The sequence below is a fragment of the Brienomyrus brachyistius genome, unplaced genomic scaffold (genome assembly GCF_023856365.1).
Source record: "Brienomyrus brachyistius isolate T26 unplaced genomic scaffold, BBRACH_0.4 scaffold126, whole genome shotgun sequence".
NCBI classification, from domain to species: Eukaryota; Metazoa; Chordata; class Actinopteri; order Osteoglossiformes; family Mormyridae; genus Brienomyrus; species Brienomyrus brachyistius.
Window position 1 is genome coordinate 278521 of NW_026042401.1, and position 19431 is coordinate 297951.

A 19431-nucleotide genomic window follows, 5' to 3' on the forward strand; every position below is an offset into this window, starting at 1 on the left:
ATGTAGGAAATGATGTACACAATACATGAATATGCATCAACCACAAACTGAATGTCCATGTTTGCATTCCAACAGCGTAAAAGGTCTCTGTTATATTGGTTCAGCCAAACATCACATGGTCTCCTCTTAAGAACAATAGTAGTTTTCTTTGTGATTCTTGAGTATGCAGCTTCAAATATTTCCTGATTTATGCCAATTGTACCAAATAAAGAATCAACAGAGTCAAAGTTCATGTCAGGATTTAGTACAGCGTCCTTCACTGTTTTCATAATGGCCTCTGCTACTTCTTTTTTCAGGGGCTGTCCGTCTGTCTCACCATTTCCAAGTTTGCATGATGACACAAATGTTTTGTTGCTTGGAGGACGTGGGAAATTGAATCTACAAGTTTTACCCTTTTTCTTGCATGTTTTTGAGTGCCGCTTACTATGTTGCTGTACGCTACATACAATTTCATACATTTCATCATCATCATCTGGCATTTCGCATGTGACATACTGATCAATGAAAGCTGATATTTCATCTTCATCATCTTTACCAACCTTAGGTGCATCTTCCACCCAAAACAAACAGTGAGTGTGAGGTGATCCTCGTTGCTGAAATTCTACTCGGTAGAAGTAATCAACTATTCTGCCAATGGGCTGTGCTTCTGACATGATCACATCTTTCAGGAAGCAGTGGAATCGATAGTCAAACATTCTGGCAGCTGTCACAGGGTTGTTTTTCAACAGTGCACATCTTTCTGACCAGCCGAGCTCAGCACTTGATGCATCTATGCCATCTTGTTTGAAGATTGCAGTCATCAGTTCTGTCCAGCGTAAATCAGCAGAGGAAAAGGAGCAAAACCATGTTGGAATACCAAGCTGTCTTACCATCGCAAACAAATCTTTCTGGACACTTTGCCAAAAAACAGGGGTGCCTCTGATGGGTCGCAGAAATTTGTAACCTTCATCAAAATTGAACATCCTTTGTAGAGAGTCCTTGTCTGTCAAGGTTTCTGATGTGACAGGACACTTATCCCATGAATCATAGCCTTTTCTTACAGCAATAGATACATTTGAGACAACTTGCTGAAGCTCAGATAAATATTGCCCATAAAAAATATAGTCTAAGTTTTTTGCAAACCGTCCATCGGCATTAAGGATTCTTGTATTTAAATACCTACAATGTTAGTTTTTCCTTCCTTCTCTCATGAAATGTGCCTGTGCCTTTTGGGAAAAGGACTGGAAAACATTTAGCCTCATTAGATTCATCAGTCAAAAGCCTCACTGGATTGTTTCCTTCTGCGGGTGCCATAGACATAATTCCATTAAAGTGCTGATCTAGGATCTCTTGTGCTATGTCTACAGGTTGAAGACACGTATCCATGTACATGCCATGTTGTTGTCTATCATGCAAAGTTTCATCCATGTCCTCATCCTCCATGTTATGTTCAGTATGCTCTTCATCTGCATGTATGTTACTTACATCAGGAGGTACGTCTTCAGTTTTCTGTAATGGATTAATCCAGTCATCATTGAACTGCACATTTGTGTAAAATTTGTTATTCTCTGTAAGATACATTAAAGCCTTCTTTACTTTTTCTGGATGCACAAATTCATATTTGTAATGCCCTTTGTAAGTTAACTTGCGCTTCAACTTCACACGAATCATAAGGTCATCATCGTTCACTCTTGGTAAAGCTTGAGCTACATTTGGAATGCTAGACGGGACACAAGTCACAGGGCCATGAACACCATTTTGCCCACCTTTTGGCAAAGACACAATTCTCATGAAAGGAATATGTATACTAATCAGATGCTGTTCCAAAGAATTTAGACACTTCAACTCAGCAGGTATTGGGTCTACAGATAGACAGTTTATGACACTCTCTCCTGGCATTTTTCCATCAAGAATCTTTCTATGACATGTGTGACAAATCCACAATGAACCTGTAGGGCCAATCAGATTTCTACAATTGTCAGAACAAGTATCTATACATTTGTGCAAGTATGTATCAGTGATGCACTGCGATGCCAGTACTGCAACTGCCTGTGATTTTCTCAAATATTCACCTTTTCTGCATATCACAACTTGGTGCTTAAACAACATTCGATGACAGACTGAGCAAATGTATTCAGGTCCTCTATTTATTTTCTCTTTGAACTGTTCAGTCACATACTCAATATCTTTTCTTTTATCCTTCTTTTTCATCCGTGTCTCAATATTTCTCCTTTTTACTGAAGCAGCAAAAGAGCTATTTGTTTTGTATCTATCAACACTTGACTGCTTCACACGTTGCCTGTGTTCAGTGTCTGTGGCATACTTAGTCACACTTGACTGCTGCACACGTTGCCTGTGTTCAGTGTCTGTGGCATACTTAGTCACACTTGACTGCTGCACACGTTTCCTGTGTTCAGTGTCTGTGGCATACTTAGTCACACTTGACTGCTGCACGTGTTGCCTATGTTCAGTGTCTGTGGCATAGTTAGTCACACTTGACTGCATCACACGTTGCCTGTGTTCAGTGTCTGTGGCATACTTAGTCACACTTGACTGCATCACACGTTGCCTGTGTTCAGTGTCTGTGGCATACTTAGTCACACTTGACTGCTGCACACGTTGCCTGTGTTCAGTGTCTGTGGCATACTTAGTCACACTTGACTGCTGCACACGTTGCCTGTGTTCAGTGTCTGTGGCATACTTAGTCACACTTGACTGCTGCACACGTTGCCTGTGTTCAGTGTCTGTGGCATACTTAGTCACACTTGACTGCTGCACACGTTGCCGATGTTCAGTGTCTGTCACATACTTAGTCACACTTGACTGCTGCACGCGTTGCCGATGTTCAGTGTCTGTGGCATACTTAGTCACACTTGACTGCTGTACATGTTTGCGGTGCCCCATGTCTGTTGCGTACTTACTTATACTTGACTGTTTCACATGCTCTCTGTACACTTCATCCTCACGATAGCGCTTTATGCTTCTATCAAGTTGTTCCTCCTTGTATGCCGTACTTACTTCATACCGTCTTTTTTCTCGTTCCAGTTTTCGACGATTTGATGCACTCTCTGATGGTGTGTTTTGAATCTGAGAACATCCTGTGGCACAACCCTCAGCATCACGCCTGGTCACACAAGTTACAGCCTCATAATGTGACTCATTGCAATGTTTCAGGTATATACCTGTCTGATCAGTATGAGAACCAAGACATGTGGAGTATTTCAACCATTTGTTATCAGAATATGTGAAAATATGCACACCAAGCAGATCAGCGGCAGCTTGAATCTCTACCTCAGAAGCCCAAGTACCAACATATTTCATTCGGGATGTGTCCACATACTCACTTACAGAAGAGTGACCATGTCTAAGACAAGCAACATACCTGGATTCATTTCTTAGTATGTGAGAAACAATAGCACGCCTAATTTTCCTGTGTTCTTTCTCACTTCCAGTAATAGCAAAAGCCAGAGATCTGAAAAAGCAGTTACCATCACCAGTGATCGGCACCGTTCTGCAGGGAGCACCCATTGGAAACTCTGCAGCTATGTTTACATGACCATGATCAATGTACACCACACCTAGCTTACAGGATAGGCTTCTTTGCTGTCGTGTTGTCAAAGGACAGAAGATAAACTGCTCGCTGCATAGCTCACTGATAAAAACAACATCATCCTCATGTTGCACATCATCTGTCACATTTGGCCTTACCACATCACACCGGGTCTCTGACGTGCTTGGAAACTGGTCAGCTGAGGAGTTACCATCTGGAAGCTGTTGAAGGATGCTTGAACTGGTCACAGTCACAGCTGTAATCTCAAACTGCTCCCCTATTGCTTCTAAGGACAGTCCTAGGGTATTCACATGGTCTAGCAAAGACTCTATGGTAGAGTGGTACACCAATATACTTCTTCCTGATGCATTGCTTGCTCCATCTCCTTGTCGGGAATGCGAGTCCATCACCACATACCATGACCCTTGCTTAATGATGGCACATGTATTTACTTTAAGACTAAAAAGACACGCATCATACTGTGAGAATGCTGCTCTTACCGCTTGATCAACTGACATGAGAATGTCACCCATATCTCCATATTCAGTTACACCAAACAAGCCAACAAACATGTCATCGTGGTAGTTTATTTGAAATTTATGACCATTCAATGTGTACTCTGTTGGTAGATCTCTAACAAACAGATACCCAGAAGCATCTTGAATTCTCCCAGCGTCTCTCATGGCACTGTAGAGGTCATCTCCATTCAGCAGCACTTGATCAATGTCGGTGACTGACCAGCTTAAGATGTTCTTTACTTTACACATTAGTGTAGCAATCAAACTATTAGCAACACACTGCTTGTTACTGTTGACTCCAAATCGTGGGTGTCCTTGGTGGAAGGATCCTCTCACTGTACATGCCTGAGGAAAATCAGTAGATACAGATGTAGTTATACAGTTCACATGCTGTTGTTGATCAAGGGTAAGTTTTGATTCAGACTTTGACAAGGGTTTTGACAAGCGTTTTGACAAGGGTTTTGACAAGCGTTTTGAGAATTGAATGGAAAGTTGAATGGACAATGGAATGGGCAATTGAACGGGCACTTGCAGTGCTGTACTGGATGGTCGTTTGCATTTATTGGATGGTCGTTTGCATAGTTTTTTGGATGGTCTCATAGTTGCAGCCTTTCTTTTATGAGGTGGCTGCACCTCGTCAGTCGAAGCCTTGTCTTTGTAAAGAGAAGGCACAAACAACTCGTCATCTGTCGTACAAATGGCACCCAGGGTGGGAACCCGGTGGTCATGGCTCGTTGGGAAAGTCACAGTCGGGAGCTTTTTGGAATTCCGAGAGGGGGGATAAGGCGTAACCCCGTCATCAGTCATAGCCATGACAGACACAGGCCGTGGCTGTGTGGCCTGGTCAGGTTGTTGGTCGTGGCTTGTCGAAGCAGTCACAGTCATAGCCATTTTGTTATTCCAGGAGGAGGGAAATGGCATAACCCTGTCATGAGTCTTAGCCACGACATGGACGGCAGCAGCAGCGGAATCAGTCTGTTGGTTGTGGCTAGTCAGATTAGTCACGGTCAGAGCCATTTTGGTATTCCGGGAGGGGGGAAATGGCATAACCCCGTCATGAGTCTTAGCCACAACGTTCCGGTCCATCAGCCTTTTCTTTGCTGCTGCTGAACGTCGGGACGCCTTGGTGCGAGGCATCTGCAGACAAACAGGGCGAAAAAAGAAAAACACAAGGCACATTTGTTTGCAACTTTACTTTGCTCTGATACCATGACATTCTTATACATGCTAATGGTGAGGGATGCGCACTTTTAAATTGAAACAGTTTTGCTTTGAATCACTGACCAGCAAGGTACCGCCCCTAAACACTGCTCCCCCACAGCCAAATTATGGTGCGTTCTTTTCTCTCTCCAATTCGAAATTCCAATTGACAATCACCCGTCACTGCTACTACATCAGGGAACAAACATGGCTGCCTCCATAAACTGTACTGCTGTGTGTTGTTGCTTTATATTGTAGCAGTTTTGGAGTAAGATTATTTTACCTGAGACACAAACAAACAACAAACACAAACTAGTAAAACCACATTGAAAGGTTCATCAAATACTATAATAATAATAGATTTATTTATTGATCCCTGTAGGGAAATTGTCTTTACGTCTCCCACAACTTCCTCTTTTTTTTTCATAGAGGAAGTTGTCTGCAAAGGGTTGCCACCTGTAGCGGCGCCCAGGGAGCTGGGGGTTAAGGGGCTTGCTCAAGGACTGGGTTCGAACCTGCGACCTTCTGATTACAAGGCCACACGCTGCCCCCTAAGTAAAGTCATAGTAATATTCTTTTCTCAAGAGGCATACTATAAACGAAAGACACTTACAAGTCCGGTAAAAATCTGATATTGCTGCTACGATACTATATTCTCCAAAATGAAAACATGTCATTACATTTATAATCAAAATCATATAATCATTTATAATTTATGATACATTTAACAAAATAAACATGTCTAAATATTTATAAAATAGAATTACTGTTCAGCGTGTAAGCCGCCATGTTGAAATTACATCACAGGGGCAACCTGGACAAGAAAATTCTGTCCGACACCAACATCATAAAAGAGGTGTGTTTCCGAGGGGAAGTGACATTTTTCGTGAAGTTTTCATCGAATTTCATTTCGAGTTGGAGAGAAATAATCGAATGCACCATTAGCTGGCCCCTGCTATGTCACAATGTCCCATATAGCTTAATCGCAGATGACACATTTCATTGTTGTAAACTGCATTCTGTAGTAAGTCAGGAAGTATTAGTGACCACCAAATTGTAATTGTAACTTCAATATGTTCTGCCAAAAGCAGTTCCAATGCTGTTTTTTCTGTGAGAACGTACACTGACACCTTTCTCACCTGGTTACAAATCAGTAATGCAGCTAAATAAATGTTAAAGTGTCTGGCCAGTAAACCACAATTTACACACTAAATTCAACAGTTGAAAAAGCATTACTTACCCTACAATAAATCTATCACTGTAAGTCTTAAAATCACAGAAATGTATACGACTTACCTGCAAACTCACACTGTAAAACATCAATATTACACATGAACAAGTTTCACAACAACACTATCTCATGTAAATGTTTCTAACATGTATTCCAATTTTGTGTGTCACTCTAATGAAATTTATTAAAAATGCTACAAATTACTCATCCCACTGATACTCAGTGCACTGAAGGGAGCACTTCTTCACACATCATATAGTTAGAATATGGAATAGTCTTCCTGTCCATATACCTTAACCCAAAACCCTGGGTTATTTTAAATCAGGTTAAGATTTTAACAACTCACATATAAAGCAGTAACACAATCACCTCTAAAATACTATGATTCTATTCCTATAGCAAATTAATGTAGTGGCAATGCTGACTTCTCTACCGTTTATCACTTTTTCCTCTGAAATGTTAGTCCAGCAGAAATCTGTAGAGAAAAATGACAGACGACGTTCATAGCATCAACATTTCCCAATAGTCAGTCTTTATTGAAAACACCATGTACACTTGGTGGACGCTGTCCACAGGCATTCTGAAACATCAGCTTCAACATATTCACCTTCAATCCCTCTGATGTCAGAGCTCTTCAAAGCCTATAAAGACAAGACACATCAGTTAACGGACATGAGCACACATTTCATTAGCATATGCAAGACAGTGATAAACTTGCACACAAAAACATTTTTAAATGCATTATTCCAAGCAGTCCGTTAGTATTAAGTTTCTTTCTGAACAGTTTACATAACTAGCAAAATATAAATTACGTTTTTACTTTAAAATCTACGCAGTACATTCACATTTACAGACGACTGACAAAAGTGCACTGTACAAACATCGCTGTGACGTAATGCAGCCATACGAACATTTGTCGCACATCGGTTTTTATTTTGGAGCTGCTACAGTCCGTAAACACGAAGACATCGCGTCATATTCCCTTTCCAGTTAATTTTATCCATATGTAGCGTACACTGCTGCAGTCATAACTGACCATTCGTTGCCTTACTTGACCGATCTGTATGCCTACTGCACTACACTTCACTTGTACATCTTACTACACTAAGGCGTCTACTAAACAAATATACGTCCACTGTTCAGTCGCGGATTTTACAGCACTTCTCAGATGTGCATTATCGATACAGCTACACAGGCATAAACAAACAAGTAAATCACAACGTTAACACTAAGTCAGTCGCATGCTAAACGTCCGTAAAATCCGCAAAAATATACACCGGCTGCACATGCAGCAATAGCGAGAGATACTCTCCTTACTCGACGAGCTATGAAACGCCGATTATAAAAATGAATGCAGCTGCTGCTTTAAACCAGACTCTTTAAAAGATAACACTAGCAATTTACTACTGCGACACTGACCAACTGCTATAACATTAATCGTGTTCGCGCCGTTATACTTTAAATGTTTATAAAAATAAAGACTTGTCTAATTTTCATAACACAGAGGCATTTCAAGCATCACCTACGCCTTTCAAAATACATTTCTTACTTACCCCGATAAAGTCGGAATCGACTTAGTCCTAACTTTAAACGAAGATAGGTCTATCATAATTATAAATGTTAAAATAACCGAACGCCATGCCACAGACACACAACGTTTAAAACATACTCTGCGCTTGTTTACTAAAATTAATTTTGTCCACTTACACGTCATTTACTGCTGCCAAATTATCGGCTGCATTACAAAATACGTTACGTTACAGCATAGCCCTACATGATCGGTAATAATTTAAATCACCTTTACACAATTTATTATTTTGACAGTGCGCTAAACAAATACAATTTAACTGCATAAAAGCATATTTCCGTGTCAGTCCCATTTCAACTATGAGCACACGATGATCCCATTCTATCTTCCTTCCGTATACATGTGCAAATCCTTAACAAAAATATTAAGCATAAAATGGCCACCGTAAAAACTACACTTACTGGCACATTTAACACCGCACAGACAGACGCTTTAGCTACTCAAGCTGTATTACCCATAGCCAAACAAAAATATTTTAAAAAAACCTTACCAAAAAATAAACCACCTACAATTAGAAAACAGCAAAGCGGCAACAAACGAATAAAAACATACCATTACACATATGTAGCGTCTTACCTGTTCCAAGCCCAGAAGTAACATGTACTTCTGCCTATTACCCTTGCCTATACCTCGGCGCGTCACAGACGTCAGCCAATGAAAACCTCAGAAACAGGTCCCCGTCTCTGGCAATGTACTTGCACGAAACAATGACAGAAAAAGTCCCACACTGAAACGCGTCTTCACAGCTATCCTAAATAAATGCTTAATCAGCTTACCACTGTATGAAGTTATTTCTTTACCCTAAATTGTACACTTCACTCTTAAAACGTCCAGCATCAAACTAGAACTAGGAAAAATTGCTGACAAAACCTAACTCTTTAAAAAACCTAACTAAATTACCAGTAGGACACTAAACAACGAGTAAAAAAGTAATCCTTTGCGCGCCGTTACTCTTTAAATTTGTTTAAAAACAGATTCGATAAATATACAAATATTTATCAAATGTTCATAACACAGAAGCATTCCAACCATCACCTACCTCTTTCAAAATACATGTCTTCTTTACCCAGATAACGTCGGATTCCACATAGACCTAACAAAGATAGGTCTACCATAATTATAAATATTAAAATATAACCGTACGGCATCCCACACACACACACAACGTTTAAAACATACTCTGCGCTTGTTTACTAAAATTAATTTTGTCCACTTACACGTCATTTACTGCTGCCAAATTATCGGCTGCATTACAAAATACGTTACGTTACAGCATAGCCCTACATGATCGGTAATAATTTAAATCACCTTTACACAATTTATTATTTTGACAGTGCGCTAAACAAATACAATTTAACTGCATAAAAGCATATTTCCGTGTCAGTCCCATTTCAACTATGAGCACACGATGATCCCATTCTATCTTCCTTCCGTATACATGTGCAAATCCTTAACAAAAATATTAAGCATAAAATGGCCACCGTAAAAACTACACTTACTGGCACATTTAACACCGCACAGACAGACGCTTTAGCTACTCAAGCTGTATTACCCATAGCCAAACAAAAATATTTTAAAAAAACCTTACCAAAAAATAAACCACCTACAATTAGAAAACAGCAAAGCGGCAACAAACGAATAAAAACATACCATTACACATATGTAGCGTCTTACCTGTTCCAAGCCCAGAAGTAACATGTACTTCTGCCTATTACCCTTGCCTATACCTCGGCGCGTCACAGACGTCAGCCAATGAAAACCTCAGAAACAGGTCCCCGTCTCTGGCAATGTACTTGCACGAAACAATGACAGAAAAAGTCCCACACTGAAACGCGTCTTCACAGCTATCCTAAATAAATGCTTAATCAGCTTACCACTGTATGAAGTTATTTCTTTACCCTAAATTGTACACTTCACTCTTAAAACGTCCAGCATCAAACTAGAACTAGGAAAAATTGCTGACAAAACCTAACTCTTTAAAAAACCTAACTAAATTACCAGTAGGACACTAAACAACGAGTAAAAAAGTAATCCTTTGCGCGCCGTTACTCTTTAAATTTGTTTAAAAACAGATTCGATAAATATACAAATATTTATCAAATGTTCATAACACAGAAGCATTCCAACCATCACCTACCTCTTTCAAAATACATGTCTTCTTTACCCAGATAACGTCGGATTCCACATAGACCTAACAAAGATAGGTCTACCATAATTATAAATATTAAAATATAACCGTACGGCATCCCACACACACACACAACGTTTCAAACATACTCTGCACTTGTTTACTAAAAATTAATTTTGGCCACTTACACGTTATTTTCTACTGTCGAATTTTTATAAGCTGCATTACGAAATATATTACTTTGAAACATAGGCATATATGAGATATACCATGTCGTTAGAAGACATAAGAATGTTTTGTGAATGTGAAACCCTTCCAAAATTATCAGCCGAAACGCACTTTTGCTTATTTCAGCGCCAACAAGTGGTGAAATCATGCCATTTTCCTAATTCTGGGACATACCCTATGCACATTGTAAGGGAAATTTTAATGCCCACCCACCCCCCAAGGCTTAGCGCCTTTTATTGCTCTTGGGACTTTTCCATGTCGAATTTGTGACACCTGACACCTGATAGTCTGAGCCCTCACAGTACAGAGAAACCATCAGTTGTTAGTGCATCACTCTAGAGCCATGGCCAGCCCCGCGAAGATCGCCAAAGGAGATTCTGAAATTTTGGAAGGCTACTTGCACTCCGTCTCACCAAATCTCGTCTCCAAGCGCAATGCAAAATATTTTAATGCGCTACTGCAAACCAGCAGAGACGAATTTCACAAAGTTGTCTGCTTTGCTCCAGAAAAGCAGACTTGCTTCGCTCAGGCCTGCAAGAATAAGACTGCAGTGAAGCTCATTAACGTCAAGAGAAGCATCAGTAAGTCTTAATTTTGTTAAAATTAAAAAAAAAAAAAATACGACATTCTAATTCATATAAAGTGACAATTTACCCTAAATGAAGCTAATGTTTACTCGTTCATGTTTCCTAGGCTTCTCAAACCCTGATGGCTTCGATATCTTATGCAACAGAGCCACCAGCGTAGAGGTGGTCAACCTCTCTTTTCTACCTAAGGTCCCTCCCAGCAGCTCAAAACTGAATATCTCCAAAGTGAAAATGCTAGGACCTAAACAAACTGTGAGTAGATATAATAATCTTATGAGTGGTACAATGAAATACAGTTCTCCGTTATTTTATTTTTAAAACCCCGTTAATCCGTCATGACAAATACGTTTCTAACGTTCTTGCACATTTAATTTGACGACGTTTACCCTATTTCTGTGGTGTGTAAGTACATTTACGGCAATTTATTAAAGCCTCTATTTAACGAGACGTAAAATGCATGTAAATGACCATACGGTAACTTTCAACGTAATTGTCATATGATAGCCATATCTTCTAAAGAAATCTATTGTTAGTATTTTCGTAGCAGTCATACTTTATGTACGTATATGTGTCTGTCACAGGTCGGTGTCCTAGAAGCTAAAGTTCTTTCTCCTGGAAGCTTCACGAAAATGGTCAGTGTGAACGGCACTGACTTGGAGCTCAAGGAATTCCAGATTGGAGATTCCACAGGACACGTGAAGGTGGCTTTATGGGACACACAAATTGTGCAAGTGGAACCTCTAAAGTCCTACAAATTCACAAACCTATCAACGAGGGAACGGGATGGACAAATACACCTATCTGGCACTCCATCCACCACAATTATACAAATTTGCGACCTACAAGTCCCTCAGTGTAGTGAAGCCAGTCAGGCTGAGACAATTTCCGAATTGGCAGGAACTGTGACTGGAATTCAAATCGTATGTAAACGTCGGTGTGCAAAATGCCAGACTCCACAACTTGAGTTCAAACCCAAATCATCCTTCCATAGATGTATCGGCTGCAAACTCATGCAAAAGTGTTCGGCTTTTAACACAACATATACCGGTACTTTGTCCATTACAGAAGATGGCAAAGACAACACTGTCACCATTAGTAACTCAGCTATTAGATATTATTTGACTGAGCAAGGCATGTCCCATCTTTTAAACGATGTGGAGGACATAGAGGAACATTTTATTAACGTGGGTGAATTTTCTGTCTCAGTCAACGAGGATGGGCTGATTACCTGCATCAAGGAAAATGTGCAGCACAAAGGCGATGACGATGTAGATTCTGTAAATACAGCTGAGTAACTGTATTTTGCTATTTTTTTTTTTTTGCTTTCAAAAGTATTTAATATTTTGTATAGAGTGCTATTTATATAATTTTCTGACTTTTTCATTGTTTGTTATAAATAAACATATTTCACCTGTGACGTCTGTGTTCCATATTAGCGTAAGCCAAACCATTTAATAACCAGGTTCTTTTTACAATATCCATTTTCACTAAGTGATTTGTAAAACGTAACCATGTCCATGGTTACTTCCTCCCACAGTACATATTCAACAGCAAAATCCTGATAAACTACAATTTATAAAACACGGGCGAAGTGTATAGCATATGTTACAGGACGGAGTGCCTTATTAGCTCTAAACTTGAAAAGATTTATACACATACATGTCGCTCCTTCAAGAAATGGGATTCATAGCGATTATGCATCCGATCTCTTGCCATTCCACGGTAATTGTGTATTTGTTTTTAATCACTGTTAATCACATTATCGTCTTCTACCAAGATCCCTATCAGTGACCGTCTCTTTTGCAAAAATGAAGCCGTAAACCTCTACCTGTAGCGCTTCAATTAGCTCTATGCATCTATTCTATGCAGAATGTATATCATTCGGTATTTCTCTTCTGAAACAGTACACCTATGTTACGAAATGCTAGAAACCAATCCCTACTGGAAGGCATTACTTCGGGGTGGCACTGCAACAAACGGAAGACGTGGTACAGCAGCCCAAAAGTGTTCGTGTTGTTTATTTTACATTACTGCGCTTTAAATTAACCTGCTAACTAAAACAAGAACTGCAAAAAGTTAATTTCACAGAACACTTCTTCCAATACGATGACATGAAAATGAAATACTATACAATGCATGGAAATTATATAGTACTGAGGAAGCATGTCGTTTTTATACTAAACCCCAAAACCTTACAGATGAACTGAAGTGGACATTTGTATAAGCGACTTGTAAACGTATTCAGCTTAACACAGGTAAGATTTATATTCATTTTTAATGTTCAAAAAATGACGCACCTTTTACCTCTGACTCTTACAAATAAATAACGCTGTGTGACAAATGTTAGTAGTTAGAAATAGTTTTGCTTATGTTTATGTTAAAAATATAACCGCTTAAATGTCATACAAGTACATACACGCGCACGCGAAAGTATTTCTTTTTACACCAGAATATATTTGGCCAATTGTATGAAACTGAAATCGCAATTTCACAATCAAGACAAATAGTGATTCAGTTCTATTTCAAATTCTGATACATTAGCACCTGTATTTTACCATTTCTCAGACCACACCTTAAGAAAAACGTCTCTGTAGAGACCCGACATTAAAAACATTACAACTGGCTTTCATTTGCAAAACAATACGTCTTCATGAGGCAGCGAGCAGCCTGTGTTCGTAGTGGGGGGGGGGGGGGGGAGTGGAGGTGGCACCTAAATGTGGAATACAAAATCCTTTGTACTGCAACTTCTATAAGTCATGCCAAATCAAGATATATGTATTGTCTAATGACAGTCATATGCTTTCCCTTTTCGTATTTTAAAAATAAATAAATGACATATTCCTATAACTCCAACAATCTGCACCGCAACTAGGTGATTCTGGTATCAAGTCAATCAGGACACTGCCGTCATGGATGATTCATAAACAATACTCGACCTGTCTGTATAATATGGACACCAGCCACACCCAACCTGCACCCCTTCCATTCCCATTTCAGTCAAACAGCTAAGTCTCAGGCTTGCTTCATCCAGTCCTCACAAAATTTGATCAGCTAATGTAGCACTGCCCCCAGACAGACCCTCCACATTTACTTGTGATCGTTCAAACGGGGTTACTTCTGCCAATGTCCAAATTTGTCTAAGACCCACCTTAGTTAATTCAGCTGAAATATCCTTATTTTCCATCAAACATTCAAAGATTAATCACCCTCTCCTTCATCTGAGTCCATATTTTCAGTTTCCTTTTACTTTCCTGCCATCTGACTTTTACAAATTTATAAGCCTTCAATTATACTTTAGGCTGTGTAAACTGCAGCAATTGCAATTTTGTAATAAATTAGCCAGCAGGTGGAGCCCTTGCTACATTTATAAAATGCCATTGAATACTTTCAGCCTTTCTTCTGTCTAAATGAGCAGCCTATCCTGTCCATTAGCTTCTCATGCTATTGTAGTAGTATTTCCTACTTTCTGACTATTTAAATGCATTGGCCAGCAATTACAGTCTCAATTTCATGTCCCATTATTATTGAACTTTTCATTTTATGCTGTGTACTCCATGTCTACCCACTTATTCTGTCCATTAGCTTCTCATGCTATCGTAGTAGTATTTCCTACTTTCTGACTATTTAAATGCATTGCCCAGCAGTTACGGTCTCTATTTTATGTCCTATTATTATTGAACTTTTTATTTTATGCCATGTACTCCATTTCTACCCACTTATTCTTTCCATTAGCTTTGGAACCGCTTATCACTGCTTGCAGTTATATTTATTATTATTTTTCTGCCCTAAAACTGAATGTACAGCCTAAACCGTAAGTGCTAGAATTATGAAACTTGGTAGGATGATGTCAATTCCTCCCCGCTACTCAGATCATCCGACCCAACCATGTCGGCCAGATGGGGGCGCCGTGGCGCCCCCTAACGCGTTTTGATTGATATCTCCTGTCCTGTTAGTCCTATAATTGAAATTCATATTTCTACTGATAGAGACATCCTTGCCCTACCAACTTGCCATTTGGACTATTAAGCTCCGCCTACTTAGATTTTTTGCTAATTTGCATAATTTGCAAAACCTACTTTTGCTTGTAATTCCTACACCGTCTGACGGAATCAGACAAATGAGGTATCAAACTGATCAGGTCTCTGAGCTGATGAATACTAATTCAAATAATCCTGATATTGGTCTATCATACGGCCACTAGCCACGCCCAAAGTCTACGTAAATTTAGCCAGTATTGGTCTGACTGTTATAACTTGGCCATACCTTAGCCTACCTTCACCAAATTTTAAATCCTATCCCCGTACCCCATTCTGGGGACACTCTTGAAGGCAGGCCGCATTTCGTCAATAGGGGGCGCTACAACTAAAAACTGCCAATATCTCCTGACTTCCTTGACCGATCCAAATGAAATTTGGCATACATGTACTACTCTGAAGCCTGAGGTCAGCTATCTATCAGGGCAGTCATTAATCATAAAACCCTAGCCACCATCAGCCAATCAAAATCAAGCAGCATTCTGACAGGCCTTTGACAGGCTTAACAACAGCTGATCTGAACAAAAATAGGCTTGTACATTTGTCTCCTAACCCCTAGCAATCCCTGCGAAGGCCACACCAATTGTCCACATGGGGGCGCTACAGCGACAGGATTTGCATTTCTGCTTATTTCTATTGAACTGTTAATGATAAAATTGAGATTTGTTACTTATCTAATGCACTGGCCCATGCCAAATTCAAAGCCATGTAGAACTTCATCCTATCTCTTTCCGCTTTTGCATATTTTATAGGAGTCTAAAAACATGACATTTCGTTAACCTCCTTGGATTTTCAACCAACCTATGTAATTCTGATATCATTCAAATCAGGAGACAGTCCTGGTATACAATTATTCAAAAAATCCTAAACTTTCTATAAGGTACGGCGACCAGCCACATCCAGACCATACAGGTGCCACGCCCACTTCAATCAGACAGCTGTATCTCAGGCCTGCCTCAGCCAATCACGACCAAACTTGAATAAGTCATCAAGGACGGTAGTGGGTAAGGGCCCTCCAAATTTGGTGCCGATCGGTCAAACGGGGGCGCTACAGCAATGCAATATGTGTCTCTAAACCTGCAAAACCAGTGAAAGTGACATTTATCTCATTTCTGTTCAAGTCTCATATTACTGGTAAAAATCCTTTGTACTGCAAGTTCTGTGAGTCATGCCAAATCAAGATATATGTATTGCATAATAACAGTCATCTGCATTCCCTTGTGATATTTAAAAACGGATTAAATGAAATATTCCTATAACTTTAACAATCTACACCCCATGTAAGTGATTCTGGTGTCAAGTCAATCAAGACACTGCCGTCAGGGATGATTATTAAAAAATACCTGACCTTTCTGTATAATATGGCCACCAGCCACACCCAACCTGCATCATTTATAAGCCGATTTCAATCAAACAGCTAAATCTCAGGCATGCTTCATCCAATCCTCACGAAATTTGATCCACTTATGTAGCACTGGTCTACAGACATACCCTCAAACTTTGATGCCGATCGGTCAAACGGGGGTGCTATGGCCACTATCTGTATACTCCTAAGATCCACCTTAGGTCAAACAGCTAAATCTCAGGCTTGCTTCATCCAATCCTCACAAAATTTCACCCACTAATGTAGCACTGGCCCACAGACAGACCCTCCAACTTTGATGTCGATCGGTCAAACGGGGGCGCTATGGCGACTGTTCATATGTGTCTAAGAGCAAACTTGGCTGAGAAGGCCTAAAAATATTGAATAGAATTTATCCATGGAGCGCAGGCTCCACCTGCTGGCCAAACCATTTCAATTCCTATTTCAATCAAACAGCTAAATCTCAGGCAAGCTTCATCCCATCCTCACGAAATTTGATCCACTTATGTAGCACTGGCCCACAGACAGACCCTCCAACTTTGGTGCCGATCAGTCAAACGGGGGCGCTACAGCCACTGTTCATATATGTCTAAGACCCACCTTAGTTAATTCAGCTGAAATATCCTTATTTTCCATCAAACATTCAAAGATTAATCACCCACTCCTTCATCTGAGTCCATATTTTCAATTTCCTTTTACTGTCCTGCCATCTGACTTTTACAAATTTATCAGCCTTCAATTATACTTTAGGCTGTGTAAACTGCAGCAATTGCAATTTTGTAATAAATTATCCAGCAGGTGGAGCCCTTGCTCCATTTATAAAATGCCATTGAATACTTTCAGCCTTTCTTCTGTCTAAATGAGCAGCCTATTCTGTCCATTAGCTTCTCATGCTATTGTAGTAGTATTTCCTACTTTCAGACTATTTAAATGCATTGGCCAGCAAATACAGTCTCTATTTCATGTCCCATTATTATTGAACTTTTCATTTTATGCTATGTACTCCATGTCTACGCACTTATTCTGTCCATTAGCTTCTCATGCTATTGTAGTAGTATTTCCTTCTTTCTGACTATTTAAATGCATTGCCCAGCAGTTACGGTCTCTATTTTATGTCCTATTATTATTGAACTTTTCATTTTATTCCATGTACTCCATTTCTACCCACTTATTCTTTCCATTAGCTTTGGAACCGCTTATCACTGCTTGCAGTTATATTTTATTATTATTTTTCTGCCCTAAAACTGAATGTACAGCCTAAACCGTAAGTGCTAGAATTATGAAACTTGGTAGGATGATGTCAATTCCTCCCCGCTACTCAGATCATCCGACCCAACCATGTCGGCCAGATGGGGGCGCCGTGGCGCCCCCTAACGCGTTTTGATTGATATCTCCTGTCCTGTTAGTCCTATAATTGAAATTCATATTTCTACTGATAGAGACATCCTTGCCCTACCAACTTGCCATTTGGACTATTAAGCTCCGCCTACTTAGATTTTTTGCTAATTTGCATAATTTGCAAAACCTACTTTTGCTTGTAATTCCTACACCGTCTGACGGAATCAGACAAATGAGGTATCAAACTGATCAGGTCTCTGAGCTGATGAATACTAATTCAAATAATCCTGATATTGGTCTATCATACGGCCACTAGCCACGCCCAAAGTCTACGTAAATTTAGCCAGTATTGGTCTGACTGTTATAACTTGGCCATACCTTAGCCTACCTTCACCAAATTTGAAATCCTATCTCTGTACCAAATTCTGGGGACACTGTTGAAGGCGGGCCGCATTTCGTCAATAGGGGGCGCTACAACTAAAAACTGCCAATATCTCCTGACTTCCTTGACCGATCCAAATGAAATTTGGCATACATGTACTACTCTGAAGCCTGAGGTCAGGAATCTATCAGGGCAGTCATTAGTCATAAAACCCTAGCCACCATCAGCCAATCAAAATCAAGCAGCATTCTGACAGGCCTTTGACAGGCTTAACAACAGCTGATCTGAACAAAAATAGGCTTGTACATTTGTCTCCTAACCCCTAGCAACCCCTGCGAAGGCCACCCCAATTGTCCACATGGGGGCGCTACAGCGACAGGATTTGCATTTCTGCTTATTTCTATTGAACTGTTAATGATAAAATTGAGATTTGTTACTTATCTAATGCACTGGCCCATGCCAAATTCAAATCCATGTAGAACTTCATCCTATCTCTTTCCGCTTTTGCGTATTTTATAGGAGTCTAAAAACATGACATTTCGTTAACCTCCTTGGATTTTCAACCAACCTATGTATATCTAGTATTATTCAAATCAGGAGACAGTCCTGGTATACAATTATTCAAAAAATCCTAAACTTTCTATAAGGTACGGCGACCAGCCACATCCAGACCATACAGGTGCCACGCCCACTTCAATCAGACAGCTGTATCTCAGGCCTGCCTCAGCCAATCACTACCAAACTTGAATATGTCATCAAGGACGGTAGTGGGTAAGGGCCCTCCAAATTTGGTGCCGATTGGTCAAACGGGGGCGCTACAGCAATGCAATATGTGTCTCTAAACCTGCAAAACCAGTGAAAGTGACATTTATCTCATTTCTGTTCAAGTCTCATATTACTGGTAAAAATCCTTTGTACTGCAAGTTCTGTGAGTCATGCCAAATCAAGATATATGTATTGCATAATAACAGTCATCTGCATTCCCTTGTGATATTTAAAAACGGATTAAATGAAATATTCCTATAACTTTAACAATCTACACCCCATGTAAGTGATTCTGGTGTCAAGTCAATCAAGACACTGCCGTCAGGGATGATTATTAAAAAATACCTGACCTTTCTGTATAATATGGCCACCAGCCACACCCAACCTGCATCATTTATAAGCCGATTTCAATCAAACAGCTAAATCTCAGGCATGCTTCATCCAATCCTCACGAAATTTGATCCACTTATGTAGCACTGGTCTACAGACATACCCTCAAACTTTGATGCCGATCGGTCAAACGGGGGTGCTATGGCCACT